Raw genomic sequence first — 22,246 nt, 5'->3', positions numbered from 1 at the left:
CATTTAGCACAAGCTTGTGTTAGCCTGTGGTTCTACTTATTTTTAAATGTATGTCATAAATTCCACAAGAATAGCACTTATGTCTTATATTTCTCTATAGTACCCTTTGCATAGCAAGTACTCAGCATGGGCTTCTTGATAATTATAGAATTACAGAATACTTTAGGCAAGGTCCTTTTTATTCAGTTGTTTTGATCATATCCAACTCTTTATGACCCCATTTTGAGGTTTTCTTGGCAAAGATGCTGGAGTGCCCTTTCTTTCTCAAGCTCATTTTACAGATGAGGAAACTGAGGCAAACAGGGTTAAGTGACTTGCCCAGGATCACACAATTAGTGTTTGAGGCCTGATTTGAACTCAAGCCTTCCTGACTCTAGGCCCAGCACACTAGGCACTGAGCCACCTGGTTTTTCATAGGTAAGATACTTCTTTCAAACTGCTCCAATATGTGATTTCTTTGTTTGTCCACAGTCCCAATTCTTTATCAGTTCATTCATTTGCTCCCTGGGAACCCAAAGGCAAAAAAATTATTACAAAGGACCCTAGATTTATCACTGGACAGGAACCATCCAGACATCCTCTAATACAACATCCTCATTTTGCAGATGAGGAGATCAATGTCACAAGAGGTTAAACAACCTGCCCACAGTCATAGAGATGGGCACTAAAAGGGCAAGGATTTCAATCCAGGTGCTTTGATCTAAACCCATAGTCTCAGGGTTGAACAGGAGAGAGGCCTTCACTTAAGCAGAAAGATAACTCATACTGAGAAAAGACTTGTAAAAAAAAATTTCTGAATTTGCTCATTTTTCTTCCCTTCTATAATTGACCTGCATACCTCAGTGTGAGGTCTTTAAACTGGGTGTACCAATCAGAAAAGGCCTCCTGAAGGAAGAGCAGACTTTTTTAAAATAGAAAAGAGTTGGGGAGGAGGGGAGTAACCTATGTGCTAGCTTGGAATGGGGTAGATGTGGGAGGAGTCAGTGAGCAATATTTCAAACTGAAAATATAAATCATAAATGACATTTCCCAGGCCTATTCCTGGCCCTTGTTCCCATAGTGAGTCACAGAACACCGACTAGAGCTGACTGAGTCTGACATCCAGTACCCTTAGATAGTCACTAGATCACTGTTCTTCTTTTAGAAGTACAAGAAGGGAAAGGGACTGGGGAGGAGGAGAGAGAGGGAAGAGTGGGTTTTAGGAAGCTGGACGTCATTAATCATCACCACCTTTTCATGAACACATCACCCTACCCCACAGCAGGGGTGGGGAATACTTCCTTTAAAATTCTACATCCACTCATCCCCCAGCCCTACCAGCCTGACAAAATGGTGCCACAGGCAAATGTGAGGACAAAACCTGATGAGTGGTTTGATGCGAGAATAGAGGTGACAAAACATTTCTGGGATGCCAGACATTTTGCTCAAGAGCTAAAATTGTTGGGTTGATAAATGTTTGTGTTTGATGCTGTTAACAATGTCACCTGAGGAAAATCTGATCCCTGAAAAAACTCCTCCTGGCTGTCTCTTAATCTATTCAGTAATCAATATTAGTACTGTCAAAAGCCTCAAACTCTCCTCGTTGCCACTGCTCTATATATGAATTCATTATGAAAGACAGATACATTCCGACTAATAACTGAGCAAGCCAGGCAATCTCTTTTGAAGTCCATAAGATAAAAACAGAGAGGATTATCTTATTATAAATAAGCAATAGAGAAGGTGCCTTGTCCCTGTAATAGATGGCACCGAGCGCCTTGACTGCCAAATAGTGGGACCAGGTCTATTTTTCTCCCTCATTCTTCAGCTGAGCTCCCTTTCCTCAAAGGCCGCCGGATTCAAAGGCAGAGGATTTCACATGTGTTTTTGCTTAGAGCCCACATTTGCAACGATGTCGAAGCTGTTTCTTGGGGACCCGGCCAGTGCAACTTAGCGGAGTTTGGGTTTGCAAAAGCAGACAGTGTATTTTAATAATTTCTCCTTTCAGAAAAGCATATTGTACCTTGAAGCGGAGCCTGAAAGGTTGGAGTCCTCAGGGAATGCAGCGGCAACAAAAGAGCGCTGAAAGCCATTTGGCTGGTGAGGACGATGCTTAGGGTGCCTATTGGCTACGTTCCCTTCGTCCTTCCCCACCCCACCCCCATACCCACACAAACGTTTCTGCAACCACCTCCCAGTGCCAAAGTACAACCATATTTATGATTTCCCAGACAGTTGGGTCCCCTCTGTCGGAATGACATCGGTAAGGAGAATATAATAAAAACAACTACGACGACATGCAGCACTTCTCCCAACACGAGAAGTCCATAAACTCCCCACCACCAACACCGCCAGCGCCTCTCTACTCATCCCTCCCTGAAAGGAAGAAGCCAGGCATTGTTCGAAACTTCACTCCAACATCACTATGCAGGGAGAGCCTGGAAAGGCCTCAAGGTGGAAATATTAAGACACCATGACATCCTTTCATAGCAAGCCAATAAACGAATAGGGGCTGCCCTGGGGCCCCGGCCAGCACCTCTCCCTGCCATCCCCTAGGGAGCTGGTTGGGGACGCTCCGGTCTAGTGCCCCAGATTTGTGACACTTTCAGAAGACAAGGCCGTCTTGTCTTGTCTCCCTCGAAAAGAAGGTTACTGTATCTACCGCTGGCGTAAAAAGACAGCTGCAAATAGGCCTTTGGCTCTCGCGCAAAAAGAGTACTCTTTCTGCCTTTTCCCAGTTGTCCCCTGGCCACAGTGCGCACAGTGATCCTGGATCTTTTCGCGGCACTTCCAGGTACAATAGGCTCTCTGAAAGCAGGAATGATTAAAATGCAGAATATCTCCTGGCAAACCCAAAGTCCTCTAAGTGGCACCAGCCAGGCAGCCCGCATTTGCCATCCTCGCAAACGTTCCCCTGGAGGAAGGATACAGCCGCTGAGGGTGGTGGGACCGGTTCGAAGGGGGCCGGGACCGGTTCGAAGGGGGCCGGGGGGAGGGTGCTGGATTAGTTAGACTAGAGAAGGTTGACATTTCCCTTTCTGTCCCCTGGCATTCACCCCGGTCCTGCTCCTCCCCCATCCCAACCCCTCTAAAAAAGAAAGAATCCTATCTCACACTATCATCCAGGCGGGTTAGAGGAAACTGAGGCTACGTGTTCTCCCAGCCAGGCTCGCAGTGCTTAGTTTAGGGCCAGACTAGGGAAGCAGTAGATTGAGGAAGTCAGGCGGGGCCCGGGTGGGGCGTGTTATTAGCCCTAAGCAACAACTTCTTGCAGAGAGAAAGTAGGAGCCCCCAGGACAGCTCGGAAATTCCAAATCGGGCGAAGGGACACCAGCCGCTTTCATATGGAAATCGACCTTTGAGCAGACGTTGTTTCTGAGTGGAGCAGAAGCCAAGACCAAGTTCACTGAACCTAACATAGCGTTCAATCAACCATTGAAACCTAGGAGGGGAGAAAGCCAGAGAGGGAGGGGGGCTGGAGAGACTTGCCTTTCATTTGGACTTGGTCCCAGGGATGGCAGTGGAGAGAAATGAAACACTGGAAGCAACTTTAAAGGGCGAGAAAGCTCTGCCGATCAGGGGTACATTTTATTTCCATGAAAGAAAGAAAATCATTCAGAACAATGACTCTTCCCCCTCCCTCGCATTTGACAGAACAAATGCAAATAGATATGATGAGTTGTCGTTACAGAGGGCATGTGAAGTAAGTCAACTGCAAATATTCAAAAAGCAGGAACTACGTTTAGGAAAGATTGGAGTGCCGAACTTGAGTTGGGTTATTTTTTTTTTCCACTCCATCTTCTATAGTTCAAAAATAAGTTGAAGTAAGGGGGGCGGGGAAGCGTAAAACTTAACATTGCATCTTCCTAGAGACTTTTTTTTTTTTGCTGGTTTCCTGTCTTTTGTCTTTGATTTATTATTGCCTTTATTTGTTCCTCCCGTTTGGTTCATTTTATTCTTATTTTAAAAGAAAAGCTCCAAAGGCCGTTCTATTTTTATGGAAATTGCACAGTGGTAACAATTTTAGATAGCTTCCAGAAGAATAATCTTTGTGCTAGCCATTTCACCCAAGATGCTTTGCAGTATTTCACATAACAATTTACTAATTAATGACAAATTAAATGGAATTCAGCAAGAAGAATCAGAGGTTAGATTACTGGTGTATACTCTGTGTAAAAAGGTATGCAAATATCTTCAACCCATTTGTGGTTCATCAGTGGGAAATAATAGCTATTCTACTTGAAAATTTAGCATGCAGGAGAGCTACTAAGAAACTGAATTTGGAAATTATGCATAGTTTTGATTTTAAAAAACATTTTCTAGATTAAACACTTTCTTTAGTTTTAAGGGTACAATGAACTTTCTATTTTATTAACTTGAAGCACTATAAGGCATCCAGCTATCCTTTCTTCAGACATTAATTACATACTGGGAAGTAAAAAGCCATTCTGAAAAATTAGTACACAAAATTTTTAACTTTAAAAGTAGAAAATGCAGTGGCTTGTGGTGCCCAGTTCTCTTGGGGGAGGGGGGGGGGAAGAGAGAACAAATTGGAGACAGAATGCTTACCAGGAAAGAATACACCTTTCTTATAAAATGTTTTGTTTGGTTTTCTTTAAATCACTTTGCTGTACACGGAAAAAACTGGCACTAACATCCAACTACCTTAGGCATTTGTTTAATTCCCTTCCTGGTTTCTATGACAGACTTTCTACATGAATTGGGGAAAATTGTTTCATTTACCTCTGCCTCAGTTTCCCTATATACATGAGGCATTGTGAAACTAAGAGAATTCATATTTATGAAATTATTTTATCTCTAATTTGGAAAAGTGAAATATTTTTATGTTTACATGAACATTCACATGAATCATTAAAAGACTGATTTTGGAAACTGTGCATGAATTTGGAAGATGAATGCCTCCAGTATGATATTACTTGTTTTGGATGAATAGATAATAAGTTTGGGATTATTATAATGCTATGAGAGAAAGGAAAATCCAGTCCCGTTTCCTTTTCCATTTTTATTTTTTCACCCCCTCAACATCATTTCAACTCAAATTAGGGTTCAAGTGACGAGTCTTTGTTCTGAGGAATATTATTCATTTAATTTAATTTACTACTTGTGTGGTATACTGGATAGAACTCTGGATTTAGACTGCGAAAATTTAGATTCAAATCCAGACTTTGATCCTTACTGTCTGTGTGTCTTTGGATAGATTAGGTCTCCTCTATGGGTCTCAGTTTTCTCATCTGCAAAAAGAGTGGCTTAAATTATACGATCCTCAATGTCCCTACAAACTCTAAATCTGTAATCCTATATACCTCTTCAGTCTTGGGCAGATCAGTTCATTTCCTTGGATTTCAATTTCCTCATCTGTAAACCGAGAGTGTTAAAATAAATGATTTTTATGGTCCCTTTAAGTTCCAAATCCTATGATCCTCTGTGGTGGTCATAATGATACCAATTTGTGCTTTGTAGTTTTGTAGTCTAAAAAGGGCTCTGGCATGTTTTCTCATTCTGTCCTTTCCATAATTCAGTCCTCTCAATAACCCTATAGAACAATGCAAGCATAGTTACCATCCCCCCTTTACAGATAAGGAAACTGAGGTTCAGGGAAGGTAAGCAGGTTGCCCAGAGTTACAGAGTTACTCAATGACAGGATGAGAACACCAACCTATGCCTCTCTGACTCCATCAACAATACCCTTTGCTAAACAATTACTCAATGTAATAGTCTTTTCAGTGAGATGAAGAAAAAAATTTATTAGAATGATTCCAACCAATTGAACTGTGGTCAGATTGGAAGGATAATGAGAAGATAAGCATGCCCTCTGCTCAAGAAAGACACACACATTCAGGAAGCATTCCTCCATATCTCTCCTTCACCAAAGTCCTCCTCCAATGCTTCATAATGAAGCGGAAGTGACCTGTGCTCCTTTCAAGGCTATGCCATCAGGGTACAAGTTCTGAAAAGTTTGAAAGGCTTTCAATGTGGGGTCGATGATGGATTGCAGAGCTCAGACTCTAAGCTTAAGGCTGACTTAGGACCTAAAATCAAAGATGATACACAGCACAGGATTGGTGATTTATTACTACTATTTAATTCAAATAAATATTTGTGAAGTGCCTGTTATGTGCCAGGCACTATGCTAAGTGCCAGGGATACAAAAACAGGCAAAAGACAGTCCCCTCAAGGAGCTTACAAACTCCTTCTCCTCCTACTGCTGCTGCTGCTGCTGCCGCCACCACCACTCCAGGGTAACATCAACTCACAGTAAGCTAAAAAGTTTTAAGCCTCCATGATAAAAAAATTATTGATATTTTGAAGTGCAATCATGAGAACCTGAATCAGGATCCCTTATGACTTTGAGGCTCTTTCTCTACTTTGTCAAGATTTTGACAAAATACTTTTCATACTTTGTATCATTTGATCCTCACAACAATCCTGGTAAAGATAGGTTTCATAGTTAAACTCATTTTACAGGTGAGGAAACTGAGATTCATAAAGGTTCAGTGACTTGCCCAGGACCATGCATGTAATGTCTAAGGCAGAATGTCTTTCTGTGAGGCCTGCTCCACACTTCCTCGGAGCCAGTTTCTTGACTTATTAGGTGATGCCTAATAGCCTGTGTGAATGCTTGTTCTGTGATTATGTGATTGAGTGGATGAGTATGCTTTGATTTAGTCCTGATCCTTCCATGTAACACTTCAGAATCCAACAAAAACAAGACCATAATGGTGGTGCGAGAGAAGCATCATAGCATGGTATAAAGAATACCATCCAGAAAAGTTAGGACACCTGAATTCTAATCCTGACTCTGCCATTAACACAAGTTGTATGACCTTGGGCAATTCACTTGGCTTCTTATTTTTTCATTTATATAACAGTAGTCCCTTCCATCTGTATAATAGCTTCTGAAGAATTTTTCACCTCTGTTCATCTAATTTGAAACTTGCAAAGTGTTTGACTTGATATGATCACCTATCTAGGAAGTGGTAAAACAAGAACTGGAAAATATAGGGTTTAGACAAGATGAGCTTGAAAATAATTTCCAGGTCTAAAATTCCATGTTTCCATGACTCATTATCTTCCATAATGGATTGTTTCATCTTGACTTGAAGACCCTTTGATAGCCTTTTTTTCCTTTTATCTTCCTTGCCCCTTTGACTCTGCGCCCTTCACTTCAAACAAAGAAACCTTTCAGATATCTTTCTCTCTTCTATTCCATTAACAGCAGCCTATCCATTCCTTTATTCCAAAGATTCCTCCAATCTCCTTTCTGTTCAGAATCTAGTCCAGATATGCAAACTATAGAAGGGCAACTTGACTTATGCCCCATCCCCGTCATGTTGCCACACCTCCTCTCTTCTCTCTTACTCTGCCAATATAATTATTCAAAGTAAGAAGGGACCTTAGAAATCATCTTGCCCAACCCTGTAATTTTATAGATGAGGAAATTAAAGAAGACAAAGTCTTCACACATCCAATCAATAGCAGAACTGGGACCAGAACCCAGGTCTCCTAATGTTCAATTAATAATCTTATTTTCGCTAAGCTATGTTACCTAACTATTGGAAAACAAAAGAATTATTCACCTTTCCCTTTCCTTACTTATAAAAATAACCAACAACAGTAACAACAAAAATAGCTGAGATTTTTTAAGCACTTTAAAAAATCCCCCCAATGCTGTCATTGGATGGTTCAATGTCAACTTAGAAAGCAGTCTCCAGTAGGGTACCCAAGGAATATGTGCTTTTTAGCATTTTTGGTTGATGTTTGGGAAAAGGCATAAATGTCACCCTTGTTACATTCTCAGGTGACAACAAGCCAGAAAGGAATGCTGCTATGTTAAATGGCAGTGTCAGGTTCCCAAAAAATCTTGAACAATGGACTTAAACAAATCAGATGAAATTTAATAGGGATAAGTGTTATACTTAAGTTCAAAAAAATCACCTTCCAAGGTATGGCACACAGGCAAGGTATGGATGCACAGCAGTTCATGAGAAAAAGTTTTGGAGATTTTAATGGACTATAAACTCCATACCAGTTGACACTGTGACATAGTATTCAAAATAACTAATTTAATTTTGGGATTCAGTAAGAGAAGATATGTTTCAAGGCAAAAAAGATAATGGGTTTACTGTGCTCTATCCTGGTAAGACCATATCTGGAGGACTGTGTTCATTTTTGGATGTCAAATATCAGGAGGATGTTTAATAAGCTAGAGTAAATCACAAGAAGGAAAGTCAGGATGGTGAAGAACTTCAGGTTCATACCGAATGGGGATTGTTTGAAGAAACCAGGGATTAGTTTAGCCTGCAGAAGAAGGGATTGAGGGATAGATTGGGGGGGGGATGGGGTTGTGACCTGAAATGTCTTCTTCTGTTTTATATTATTAAATTGTGTGCATGCATGCACATACATACATAGACATATATATGCATATATACACACACATGTGTGTGTATTCTCTCTGCAAATAGAGTATCACATCTTCAATCACAGGACTATGTCTTATATTTTCTTTGTGTCTTAATACAGGAACAAATGGTAAGTGGAAGGTTGTAACTTAAACCCGATTTCCCACCCTACTTGGGAATATGGACACAGCATATGCTACAAACACTATTTTTTTCTCAATAAACATGAGGTCATATTAGGAAGATGTGAATACTCTACTTTGAATTAATAAATATTTGCTGAATAATGAATGAATGAATTCAACATCATCAACTTTCGGTTCTTAGAGAGATAGTGTTCAATCTGATAAAGGATAAGACAGCATGTTGTAGTGAGTTATCATTAGACTTTGAATCTACAGGGCCTGGATTTAGATCCTACCTCAGAAGCTTACTTTCTAGTTATGTAACTCTGAATCATTTAATTCCTTCAAGAAGATTTTCCTGGTCCCTCTTCTCCCCATCCCTACCCCTGCCAGTGCCTTGCTTCTAAGATTACCACCCACTTGCACTGTATAGATCTTGTATGGGCATCACTATTGGGACGTTGGCTACCTTACTTCCCCATTAGGATATTGAACTCCTTGAGGGCAGGGATCATGTTTTGGCCTTTCTTTGTATGCTGAAAACATAGCACAGTACAGGGCACACAAGTAAACACTTAATAAATGCTTTTTTGATGATGATGATGATGATGATGATGATGATGATGATGACATAGAGTGATCTTAAATAGCGCAGAAGAAATTAACGAAGCTATTATAATCTCCCATTTCCTTGAAATGAGACTGGTTTCCTAAAATGTTGGGTGGAACCAAGTTCTTATGCTCTATGGGGATAAATAAATGTTGGCTTCAAATGAAACTGAGGACTGAATGAGAATGTGTTACTTGAAATTTACATGCTTTTAACCAAGAACCATTTCTTCACACTCTGTCAGGACCTTAGAGCAACCATTCTGGGCTTTTTGGAGAGGGGGAGGGAGTGTTCTTCTGAGCCTGGGTCAGAGCAGGAGACGATTCTGAACCAAATATTTAAGGCCTTCAGGCACTCTCAGCTGGAGAGCTATTGCTAGGATCTTATCCTGTTCCTCCAGTCCCTTAGCTTGAACCAGGAAGCTTCCCTTACCCCTCCTGACTCAGATCTTCTGTTTTCTCCACTTTGGCTTGACAGCCTAATGTCAAGTAGTTCTCTTGTGTTCCTGACTTCATTTCCTTTTTGCTGCCTCTGCTTCCTCCCCATATCCCAATCTCCCCATCCGTGACCTTAACCTAGTGACCTAATCCTGATTTAAATTAACCCTACTGTTGCCATCAGGATCCAAAGCCTGGAATTGATCCAATCCTAAGGCCCCAGAAGAAAATATTCTGAGACAAAGTGGATGTAAGAAAAAAGCAGTAATTTATTTCCCCCCCCAAAAAATCTCTTTATGTACTGGGTTCTCAAGATGGGTCTAGACTTGCTTTACAGAGCCATGGCCACAGGGGAGAATATCCAAATACCCAGCTTTATTATCCTTAAATATTCTCACACAGACTCTGGGAAAGGGGTGAGCAAGGTAGGCCTGGAGCACAACACACAAGAGGGATAAAAGAAGGAACACTTTTCAATATTATCTTTTATAACTGTGTCAATTTTTAATTCCAGAAAATTTTGCTTTCGGTGGTACATGGATATTCTCATGAGTCACAATGAAGGCTCTATGCCTCAGGTAGAGAATAACACTCAGGAGGTGTAATTGTAAAACATGGTCCACCGTGGACACATGCTTTGTCCCAGCCCTACATATACGTTGCCAACCTCAACCGTCTTACACATAAGAAAGCTTTGCTCCCTCTTTGAATTCTTTGGAATAAGGAAGAATAGGATTTAGAAGTGGAAAAGACCTAAGAGGTTATCTAGTCTAACATCCTTATTTTACAGATGAGGAAACTGAGAACCGAGATGGTTAAGTGGCTTGCCCAAGGTCATACAGAGGCAGAGATGACCTTCAAACCCTGATTCTCTGAATCCAAGTATAGTACTGTTTCCACTGTTCCATGACATCTTGGGAAAACAAAACAAATTAAAATAGCGTCATTTTCTCAAGGAGATGGGTTTTAGGGGTTTAGCTTACTATGAAAGAAGTGTGTATGTAGAGGTGGGTGCTGGGCTTCCTCTCCAATCATCCCAGAGCCAGCAACAGAGCAAGGAGAGAGAGCAGGTTAATAATTACAAGTGTTGAATCAATAAATATTTCCAAAATCCACCAGAATGACTCAGCAGGAAGGATCCATGTCCTATCTCATGTCTTGTCCCCTGACACAATATCCCTCAAGTCTACAGAGCTCTTCCAGGCTAGAAGTTTTCTAGATTTTGATCCTGCAGTGCATAAAACCCTGCAATTTTCTTCACACTTAATTAGTACTATACAGAAGCCAGCATTATATAATGGCATGAAGGGCAGATTTAGAGTGAGTTGTCCTAGTTTTTAAACCAGGTTCAACTGCTTACTAGTTATATATCTTGTATGTATTTCACCAGCCTGGGCCTCAGTTTCCCCATGAGACAGCAGAATAAAAACTAGTAATTAATTAAAACTTCATGGTAAGACTGATTATAGTGTTAGAGTTAAAAAGAGACCTGAGATGTCATTTAATCCAAACAGCTCATTTTATAGAGGAAAATTTTTTTATTGAAATTAATCAACCCTTGATCTCCTCACATATAATCCAATGCTTTTGTCACCATACCACTGATCAACCTCCTCCCTCTTCTTTATAATAATTATACAGTGATGGGTCAATATACTTATCAAAGATCCTTTACATTTCATATCTAAGACTCATAGCATTGCTGTGAAGTAGGTGTAAGGATGATCTCCTCTCACCCCCATTCTACAGAAGAGAAAATTGAGACATAAAAAGACCAAATTACTATCTTCAGTAGTCAAATCTGAAAAGAAAAGCTGTTTCTTCCTCCTTGCAAGTTGCATTTGCCTTCAGAAAGGCAATGGTTTGTCAGTGACTGAACTAGGTCCATGTGGGTTCAGCAGGAGATGATTTCTTGTGGCCCTCAATTAATTGGTCTGAGGACAACTCAGCTGAGCAAACTACATCAGTATCCCTTCCTTGCTCCTTCGGGGCCTCTCGGCTGCAAAGTCCCAGCCAATCACATGAGCTCACACCAAATTGTCCTGAGTTGTTGGACAAATGGGGCTGGTGGGGGCCTCCAATAAGATTGCCAAAATCAATTTTAATTGTGCCCCCATGACAGGATAAAATGTTTTTGTTTTAATATTGTTTCGATAAAAGGTATTGTAATATTTAAAATGTCTTATTGATCCCACTGCCACCACAATAAATCCTGGTGAGGATTTGAGAGCTTCACCACAATTGATGGGCTTACTGCCTAGGGACCGTGAGAAATGGTTTACCCTCGGCCTCATCCCCACAAGACACAGAATACAGCTGGTCCAGCCCTTCCACTCTTGCCAACATCAAAGGGAAGATGCGACGATCCCTAAGCAGACACAGGAGAACTTGAGAGCATTTTTTTTAAACAAAGGAATCAAAATATGAAACTGAATCACCTGCTCATGTTTTATTATGCTCCGTTTTGAATCAATACAAGACCCCTCGTTGATGATTCCTCACCCTGAAAGGGAATACTCTTTTTTTCTTTTTCAGGCAAAAACTGAATAAGGCCTCTTAAGTAAAACAGATGTTACAGTCTGGTGGGGGGGGGGGGGGATCCCCACCCCCAAAGGAGCGAGCCCTGCAAGAAAAGCCCAAGTCTGGTTGGCAAACTCCAACATTAGTGATTCTTGAGCCTTAGCTCACAGAAGTTTTCCTTTGTGTTTATGGGGGTGGGAAGAGGTTGGGGGTGGTTGGCGAAGCTTTTTTTTTTTTTAAGGCAAGCCTGTTACCAAAGGATTTTAAGATACAGCAGAGATGTGAAAGGCATAGAAGATTTTCATTTCCTGTGTTATGGGGTGCAAATAATATCAGTATGAAAAACCTGGCAGGGAGATTTCAGATAGCAGTTTTTACATTGATAAGTATTTGTTCATTTCCTGACAACAAAAAATATAAATCTCTTCAGAAATTAAATACCCCGGCTTGTTGGAGCACTTTTTGTGACGTTCTGTGCTAGGCTGGCTCCCTTTCATCAGGAATCCACAGCCAGTATAATAATCACAGCATCAGTTATTATACTTGTATCAGTTCGGTGCGGCGAGAGGCTAATGCGGTGGATGGCCGAATTCTCCTACTTTTGTGTCACTTATTTTCTCTGTGGGCCCCGATTTGCATTTTAATGGAAGTAGTTTATAGACTTCTCTGCTGCCTTCAGAGTGCCACAAGTGGCATCATTAAGTGAGCTAAGCCGGATTAATGCTGATAGTAAAGTCAGATAATACAATAACAGAGGCCTCCATTTCCATTTGCATTAGGTGAAGAGAGCAGGTCTGTCTGGTGCCGGGCGATAATTTGTAAGCGCGATATGTTGTACTTGAGAGGATAAGATTAAATTTAGTGGGTTTAACTGTCATCCCAGTAAGTCAATTACTTCATCTTTTCAGGCTTTGAATTTCTTTTATAAATAAAATAAATGGAATATTGAGCTGCTCCACAGTCATTTCGAGCTCCCATGAAGAAGAATTACACAGGCTGGGCCCAAAAAATAAAGGCTTCGGATTCAGCTCCATAAACAAAATATAAACTCCATTCAAGTGCCAGCATGGCAGCAGCGCAGAAATATTGTCCATCTCTCATATCACAAGCATGACAGATTCCATTGTGACTTTAGTTTCTCCATAATAGGAAATATTTATGTTGCGCCTGCTCCTTTCTATTTGTATCTCCTAGATTGTAGAAGGAACACACTCCCGTACGGAACCACGTTCCCCTCTCATCCTCAAACACTCCCCCCACCCCCATCTCCCTACAGCATTTCTATCTTTTTTTTGGTTTCTAAATATTTAATGTTAGGGGGTGGATATGAAGAATGACTCAAAACTCAACTGAGATAAAGATGGATCTGTTAGATTTCAAACATACATCTGATAACACAAGGTGGTGATTTTTTTTTAACATCTTCCTTCCCCCTACCCCAGCTCTTATTTTACCACTGAAGATGACTTCACTGCTTAAAAAGTTGAGTTATCTGGTGTCAGCAAATGGGATCTTGATATATGAGCTCCAACATCTTTATCAGAGACAGACAGACAGAGAGAGAGAGAGAGAGAGAGAGAGAGAGAGAGAGAGAGAGAGAGAGAGAGAGAGAGAGAGAGTCAACCATTCTGGAGAATATAAAGATGGAGTATGTAAGATTAAGTAGTTGGAGTCCCTTACCCCATCACCCTGTGGTTCTTGAAGATTCCTAGAGGCTGCTGAAATCACAGGTTTATCCTTCATGGTCATCAAGCTTTTTGGACCTAATTCACAGGAAGAGCATTATTAACCTTGGGCTACAGGAGATAGCCTTAGACAATGCCTTCTGAAGAGATGACACTGAGATGACTTGCTCCTGTGTCAAATTCAGGTCTAGGTGAATCAAATAAAACCAGGTGTTCAAAGGATCACAAATTTAGAGGTCTTTCTTGTCTTTAGGCACTTGGGGAGATACCAAAAAATTAAAAAGTTTGAAAAAATATGACATGGTTTCAATCCTTAAGTTTACATTCTAATTGGAATAAAAAAGAAAGGGCAAAAGATAATTCAAAACAAGGTCACAAATAATAAATAGTTGATTATTGATACAGACAGTAAAGGGAGCTGCAGAGAAGAAACAGAACACTAAGGGGTAGGAGTTGGAGATTTAACTGAGAAAAACCCTTATTAGTTGAATGAATGCATGAATTTTCCTCCACAGACTACAATAGCCCTTCTCCCTCAAATATCAACACTACTAAAACTTTTTGGAAGTAGAAACTACAAATATAAAGCTAAAATATTACAATAGTATCATCATAGTATCTGAGGACTGAAAGTGACTTTGCCTCTGCATCTATGTGATGTCACTGACTCCAGCGTTTTGACCAAAAAACTGATGATTTGGGGGTTGGGGTCTGGGGGTAAACAATCATCTATCTGTAGGCACACACACACACACACACACACACACACACACACACAAATACTGCCTTTAGATAAATGACATCTGTTTACAATGAAATAAATAAAACAACTTTGGAGCTTCTGTGCTAGGTGTTTTGGGGCCATCATACAAACTCTGCTAGTTGAATTTTTCTTTCACAATATTTTTATGCCATTTGTAAACAAAGCCTCTAAACCACCTCCTAGCCTATTTCCCCTCCCTCCTCACAGGCTTCATCACTAATTTGTCTGTTGAAGATATACTCAAACCCTCCTTTGATTACACATTTCAATGTTAACCCTATGTTCCTCTAGAAAATGTTTCCTTGCCTACAACCTGCTTTTTCTTTTCCCATCTAGCTTTTAGTACAAATGAAAAATATTTGGTCAGTATCCTTCATAATATATTGTTCTTCACAGATCTGAAGATACTTACAGAGTTCAGTTTTACTCATTTATTTTTACTTTTTTTTTTTTTTAGCAAGAAGAATCTGCCAAAGGAGAGGGGAAAAGGCTTCAAATAGAATTCATCATTTTCAAGCTACAGCTCCATAACCAATTTGACTTTTAGTTGTTTTATTATTCCAATTAATCTCTTTAAGCTCTCTAAAGAGTTGGCATTTACATTTTTCATTCCCATCGTTAGGAACATTTCTCTAATAATAATATTTTCTAATGCCTATACTATTGCTTCGTTTGATTTGGTGATACAGGGAGGCTATAATCAGAAACCTGAGCCTGAGTGTTCTAGATATCACTGTCCCATTTTCTCCAAAATTAGCAATGTCACGCAAGCTTTCAGATGGTGTAATTACAACCCCAGCAGAGCAGAAAAGCTCCCAACAGCCATAAAGGCTTATACTGTTCAGAAATCACACCGCTTTGCCTGAGATCCTCAGTATTCCTTGCTTCTTATCACCTCTGACTTCCAAAAACACTGACACCCTCCCCTTGGACCCCCTTAACATACCCCAGATTTATTCCCAACTTTAGATTTGCAATTTCTTCCTAAATTTTCATACATGCCAGTATTCTAAATAACCCTGAGTTTTCTGACCTGGCTCAAGTATTTTGTGGCTGGGAACCTCAAATTTTTTAGTCTTCAGATTGAGGATTATTGGATTGGGTCAGGGAAGAACCAGAACAGGTAGCCTTCAACATAATGTGATTTCAAGGTCACTGAAAACACACTCCTTGTCTTCACCTCAGTCCCAAAATACCAGCCCTCACCTTCTGCTAACACGCCTGAAATGCCCATATTACTCCCAGCTTTGGATCAAGGTAGTGAAGGCCCCTGTTAAAATGTCAATGTTATCCAGGAGGGATAATACATCAAGGCATTATCTTCCATTAACACCTGAACTCAGATGAATTGTTCAGGTCAGCTTCAGTCCCTTAGCAGGTTTTGAAATCCTTAGGGACTCTGACAAGTATGGTTTTCATGCAGGAAAGAAGTAGGGAAAGTTCAGGTACATTGGGTACAATATGAGTGGCCAGGCCTACCTTGGGTACCAAGGTTAGAGCAGAGTGGACTATGGAAATTAGGGGCAAAAGAGGGTGGGGAAGAGGGGAGCAAAGGTAAATTTTGACCTCTGCACTAATGGGTACAGACTAAGCCTTACAAAAGTATCTCTGAATTATCTAAAAACCATCTACCTGAATCTGCTAGCTATAACAGAAAAAAGAAATAGTGGTGGCAGTTTTGTCTGAGTAAATAACTATAAATTTTTCTTTACAAATCTTCATTGAAAAATCTACATTTCTATTCTGCATGAGGTGGGAGAATGAGGAATTCAGTAGGACCCCAGATGTCAGAAGCATGCTAACCATTTCCCCATCTCCTGACAAAAAGATCTTTCCCACAGCAGCTGTATAGAAAGCATGAGAGCTGAGTCACTTTCACAGTCCAGATGTTGTGTGATGCTGTCTGCAAAGCTCTCAGCACCCTCTGATAGCTCTTTAAAAATGCAAGGTGTGTTTTAAAATATCCTATTCTCCATAAGCAGAGACATTGTCATTCCCTTCCCCCATCCTCTATCTTGGCAATAATATAGACCTTTAGAATTAACGAGACTGATAAACACTGTGAAAAGAAGGGTATGAAGGTATTTCATCCCCAACTCTAACAGCTTACAAAGCTTTATTTTCTTCCAGATAAAGTAGATGGCAAGCTACATAGTCAACTTTCCCTTTTTGTACCTCAGTTTCTTCATCTGTAAAATGAGATAGTTGAAGCAGATAAACTCTAAGCTGTTGTCTAACTCTTCAAACTATGATGTGATAACTCACCAGATTCTATCACATGTCTAATACAATGTTCCATACCCCCTTCACACAAATGCTTCAATTACATTAATTAGGTGGCCATTTCCTTTTCCCTGACTCGCTAAAGAAGGACATGCATTGCTATCTGCATGGTCTGGAGAACACTGAGATCCTTAAGGTGACCTTAACACATGAAGATATAGAATCTTCAACTTTCAAGTGCTTGAGGCTTGTAGGTAATTTCTGAACTAGGAAAAACTCAGTACAACTTAGATTCCCTGAGAACCTTATCCTCTTGTTGACTATAATAAAGTTACTATAGTATTTTATTGAGAAATAATTTTAGTACTTGATTTTTGTTAACTGATTTGTATAAACAGGTTCTTTGTCATAAAAAACTTTTACAAAATATTTAACTATTTTACAATAATGGGCACAAGTAAATATATCCATATATATGTATATATGGATATATATATGGATATATATATAATACATATAATGGATATATATGTGTATATATATATATATATATATATATATATATATATATATATATATATATATACACATATATATCCATTATCGTGGTGGTACATATTATGTCTGGGAATCATGGAATGCCATAAATACCAAGAAATCAAAAAATATAATTGACCCAAAGGATGATGGAGAAATGCACAGTAGGTATAAGTAGACTGAAGTGCATTAGTAATAAGGAGTTATGTGCAAGAAGTCATGTAACAGGTAATGTCCAGGAAAAGTTCAACCAGAAAAAGAGGTGAACCAATTATGTAGCAAGAGAGGGGAATAACAGATGGTCAGTCAGAGTACTACACTAGTTCTCAGAGAAAGCTGAAAAACCTAGGGAAAAAAAGCCTCTAATGTGTTGGATAGATACTCTAAGAAAGATTTCATTGGAAGACATAAGCAAAAATTGCACAGCTTGAGAATATGTAGTTGGGTGATGACATATTTTATTGTAAAGATCAATGAAAGTACTGAAGAGGGGGCTTTAGAATCCATCTTACTCCAGCTGCCTTAATTTGCAGATGAGTAAAATGAAGCCCAGGGAGGGAAAGCATTTTGCTCACAGTCACACAGGAAGCATTTTTTAATTTAATTTTTTCATTAGCAACATTTATTTTCTCTCTCATCTTTTCCTAAACACCAACTGAACAAAAAAGAAGGAAAAAAATTCCCTCAAAACAAATATACAGAGTCAAGAAAAACAAATTCCCCCATCGGCCATGTCCAAAAGCGTATGACTCATTCTGCAACTTGAGTCCACCACTTCTGTGTCAGGAGATGAGCTGCATGAGGAAGAGTCACTTTTAACTGGAGTACTCAAGGAAAACTTCCATGGAGAAAGTAGAACTTGAGCCAAGCATTTAGGGTAGGTGGCCTTTAGTAGGCAAAGAGAGAAAAAGGGCATTGTAGAGGGAATGGTGTTAATACTGAAGAGGTATGAAAACAAAAGGCCCATTCCAGGAAGTAAAAAGCTCAGTTCAGCTGTATTAAAAGTGTTTGAGAAAAAGAGTGATGGGCAACAAAAGCCAGAAACATAGGCCTGGGATGGGCTACAAAATGTATGATGTAAAGTGTCACTTAGCATTCCTATAAATATGAATGCATTCCACATCCACTCAATTCTCATCAGCTTTCCCAATAACAAATCTCTCCTTCAGCAGCTCTTCCACTGGCTTCAAAAGACACTCGTTGTGCAGACAAGATATCGTGTGAGAGGATAGGAAAATTACTCCTTATAAGCAAGAGCAGCTGTGCCAATGTCCATGCTCACTCAGGCAATGCAGATGGCCCATTTACAAAGTGAATTGGAAACTGTGGATTTGATTTGTGTGACTCAAGGGAAAACCCTTTACGTCTCTGTGTCTCCAATTACCCCGTCTGTAAAATGGACATGATAATTCAGAGCCTTTATTCTATAAGTGAGAACTGACCAGGAAACACCCATAAAACCCTTCATTGGAAGGTGGTATGTAAATGTTCAGCCACAGACCAAACGCTGACTAATGGCCATGGTAGAGAAGAGCAACTTCCAGACTGATGAGTTAAATATCTATTTATCCTTTTCTTCCTATTGCTAATTGCTGTTTTAAGTAAGAACTTGTGTTTTGGTTAGACATGTTAAGATATGAATGTACTAGCTGAGACTTAAATGCAGGTGAAAAGATCTATAGGAAATACAATCACATTTTCTGTTGCTCAGGAACTGAAGTAGGCCCTCTTAAACAAAGGCAGGAATAGAAATGTAAATAGAAATACAGTTCATAAATTTCCTGGTTATCATTCCTGGCTCTGGACGTTGTACAATGTTTTGCCCTTAGCTCTAACAAGACTATATTATCCTGACATAAAACCAAAATGGAACATCTATTCAAACTGTCCTTTCCTCTCCCTATTTTTTTTCTCCAGGGGGCACCAATCTCAGACCAAACATATTTACTTCGAAGTCCATGTCTCTATGTGGATCCAAGGAACCAAGGACCTAGTCTAAATTTGGGCTTCAAAATCTGTTTTCAAGTATTAATTTTGAGTGGAAACAATTTTGGTTGAATTTGGGAATTGTAAATATCCCCAAAGAGTTTTATAGCTCTTGGCCGCCTGTCTCTCAGTCTCACTATGGTTTCAACCTAGGGGGTTGTTAGATTAGAAGTAGACAGTTTTGGCATGTGGTTACTCCAAACGCCTATAACCTCCTTTAAAACATGATCTAGAAATGTTGATATTATAAATGACTTTTTCCCCTCCAAAAAAACCCCAGGGTTTGTAGGAGTTGGAAGTGGAGTCAATGCCAAAAAAGTCTTCAAATGAGGATTTCCATTCAGCAAGATCAGATTACCCATTTCATAACAAAGAAGAAAGGAAAACCTTCAAGATGAAATCCATACACTTTTGGACCTGAAACAATGGGCTCAGCAGGGACACTGGATTTATAACTCCTAAGAAGAACTAATGCTGCCCACCCCCTGGCAGGAGCCAGGGATAATTTTAGACAGGCACTTGAAAAATTCCAGTGATATTAAAGGGGCATAGAGAGTCTACATGGAGGGAGAGAGTCTTGTATTTGGAATAAATAATGTAGCAAGAGCAGTCCTGCCTTCAAGATCCCATGGTAAAGCTATAGCAAGATGCAGCGACTGATTGAAGCAAAGTGGAATTAGAAAATGATAAAGAATACAATGGTGATATACCCAAATCTTGAGCTCTATAGAACAAGTGTAACCATGACCAATGCCAGCCATGCCAATGAGGTGATCTTGTCATTAGACTCATATTTTTTTCACATTTGCAATGGGATTGGAGGATCCTAATATGTATAATAGTTAAATAACATAATATTTGAAAAAGTATTTAGCATAGTGACTGACAAATAGTTAGGTGCCATATTAATGCGATTCCCTTCCTTCCTCTTCACTAATTTATAGGTTACACAATCAACATGTCTCACTTTACAGGAGAGGAAACTAAGAATGAGTAAATGCCATTAAGCAGGAGCCATTCTGCAACTCATAGTCTTAAATTCTGCCTCTTTCACCTGAATAATATGACAAAGATTTCCTTGATTAATCACCTATCACCTTTCTCATATCTTCTTCATGGTATATTGGCTCTACATTCTATATAATTGCATTAACTTGAAATATTACTTAAAACCTTTTTAATGGAATTGCGATTTCAATGTAGGGCAAGAACTTTCTTCACCAAAAAAGACCTACACTTGCCCTAAAACTAAGAGAACTGCCATGGGTACGGATATGTTAAGTGATTTGGTCTGCCATATAACAGAGGCAGAGCTTGTCCTGACTCAGAGGTCAGTTCTCTATCCCCACATCATCTGGCTTCCCACTGCTTGAATAGTAACGATTCTCCTTACTATTCCTTCCCCTCCTGCTTCTAGCTACTACTACGTTTATTATTGTTGTTGTTGTTACTTTTATTGTTTAGTCATTTCAGTAACGATCAACTCTTCATGACCCCATTTGGGGTTTTCTTGGCAAATGTACTGGAGTGGTTTGCCATCTCCTTCTCCAGCTCGTTACACAGATGAGGAAACTGAGGAAAATGGGGTCAAGTGACTTGTTCAGGATCACACAACTAGTTAAGTGTCCGAGACCAGATTCCTGACTCCACTGCACCATCTAGCTGTCCATTATTATTAGTAGTAATATTTAAATAAAAGAAAGAAATAATTATACTTCAAAGAGCACCAGACTAAAAGACCAAAAGATACAACTTTATCATTGAGTAGCCAAGTGACCTTAGACAAACCACTCCCTCTTTCTAGGTCTCTATCTCCCCATGTGTTAAAATATAGGAAATGGGGGGAGGAGCCAAGATGGCAGAGTAGAAAGATACACATGTGCTAGCTCTGAACCCACAGCCCATAAAATACCTGTAAAGAAGAATTCCCAACAAATTCTGGAGCAGCAGAAGCCACATAACAATGGAGTGGAGGACATTTCTGTTCCAGAGAGACCTGAAGAACTGACATGAAAGGTCTGTCGTGCCCCGGACCTGGAGCACAGCCCAGCCCTGCCTTGGCCGCACAGCACCAAGAGGAGCAGATCCGAGAAGGCTTCAGGGACAGAATCTCCAGCAGCAGCATAGGTCCCTCCACCCACAGGTGCCAAAGGTCAGTGAGAGAGTCTTTTCAGCTCACTGAGAGGGGAGCAGGGTGTCTCCATAACTCAGGCCCCCTCAGGAGGTAGCAGCAGAGGCAGCAGCAGACAAGGGCTCCCAAAGCAGGCAGGAGCTTGGATCCATTGTTGAAGGTCTCTGCATAAACCCCCTGAGGGAACTGAGCCCCTTGTGGCAGCCCTGCCCCCACCTGAGCACCTGAACTTAATCTCACACTGAATAGCATCCCCACTCCCGCCCAAAGTTCTGAGGCTGGGAAGCAGCATTTGAATCTCAGACCCCAAGTGCTAGCTGGGCAAATCTGGAGGCAAGGTGGGTGTGGAAAGGAAATTCAGAAGTCAAATAAATGGCTGGGGAAATGCCCAGAAAAGGGAAGAAAAATAAGACCATAGAAGGTTACTTTCTTGCTGAACAGGTGTCTCCTGCCTTCCTTTCAGATGAGGAAGAACAATCCTTACCATCAAGGAAAGACACAGAAATCAAGGCTTCTGTACCCCAACCATCCAAAATAAATATTCAGTGGGTTCAGGCCATGGAAAAGCTCAAAAAGAATTTTGAAAATCAAGTTAGAGAGGTGGAGGAAAAACTGGGAAGACAAATGAGAGAGATGCAAGAAAAGCATGAAAAGCAGGTCAACACCTTGCTAAAGGAGACCCAAAAAAATGCTGAAGAAAATAACACCTTGAAAAATAGGCTAACTCAATTGGCAAAAGAGGTTCAAAAAGCCAATGAGGAGAAGAATGCTTAAAAAAGCAGAATTAGCCAAATGGAAAAGGAGGTTCAAAAGCTCACTGAAGAAAA

At 40.1% G+C, this 22,246-nt stretch overlaps 1 non-coding gene across 1 annotated transcript; it reads left to right on the top strand.

The window, feature by feature from the left end:
• Positions 1-5,754: 5,754 nt before the first annotated feature.
• On the top strand, positions 5,755-5,857 carry LOC140509344 (U6 spliceosomal RNA). Its single transcript, XR_011968673.1, has one exon. It is a non-coding gene; the product is annotated as a U6 spliceosomal RNA (small nuclear RNA).
• Positions 5,858-22,246: the final 16,389 nt, after the last annotated feature.

The sequence above is a fragment of the Notamacropus eugenii genome, chromosome 5 (assembly GCF_028372415.1).
Source record: "Notamacropus eugenii isolate mMacEug1 chromosome 5, mMacEug1.pri_v2, whole genome shotgun sequence".
Classification (NCBI taxonomy): domain Eukaryota; kingdom Metazoa; phylum Chordata; class Mammalia; order Diprotodontia; family Macropodidae; genus Notamacropus; species Notamacropus eugenii.
Note: the sequence above shows the minus strand (reverse complement) of the source record. Positions and strands in the feature narration are given on the sequence as shown.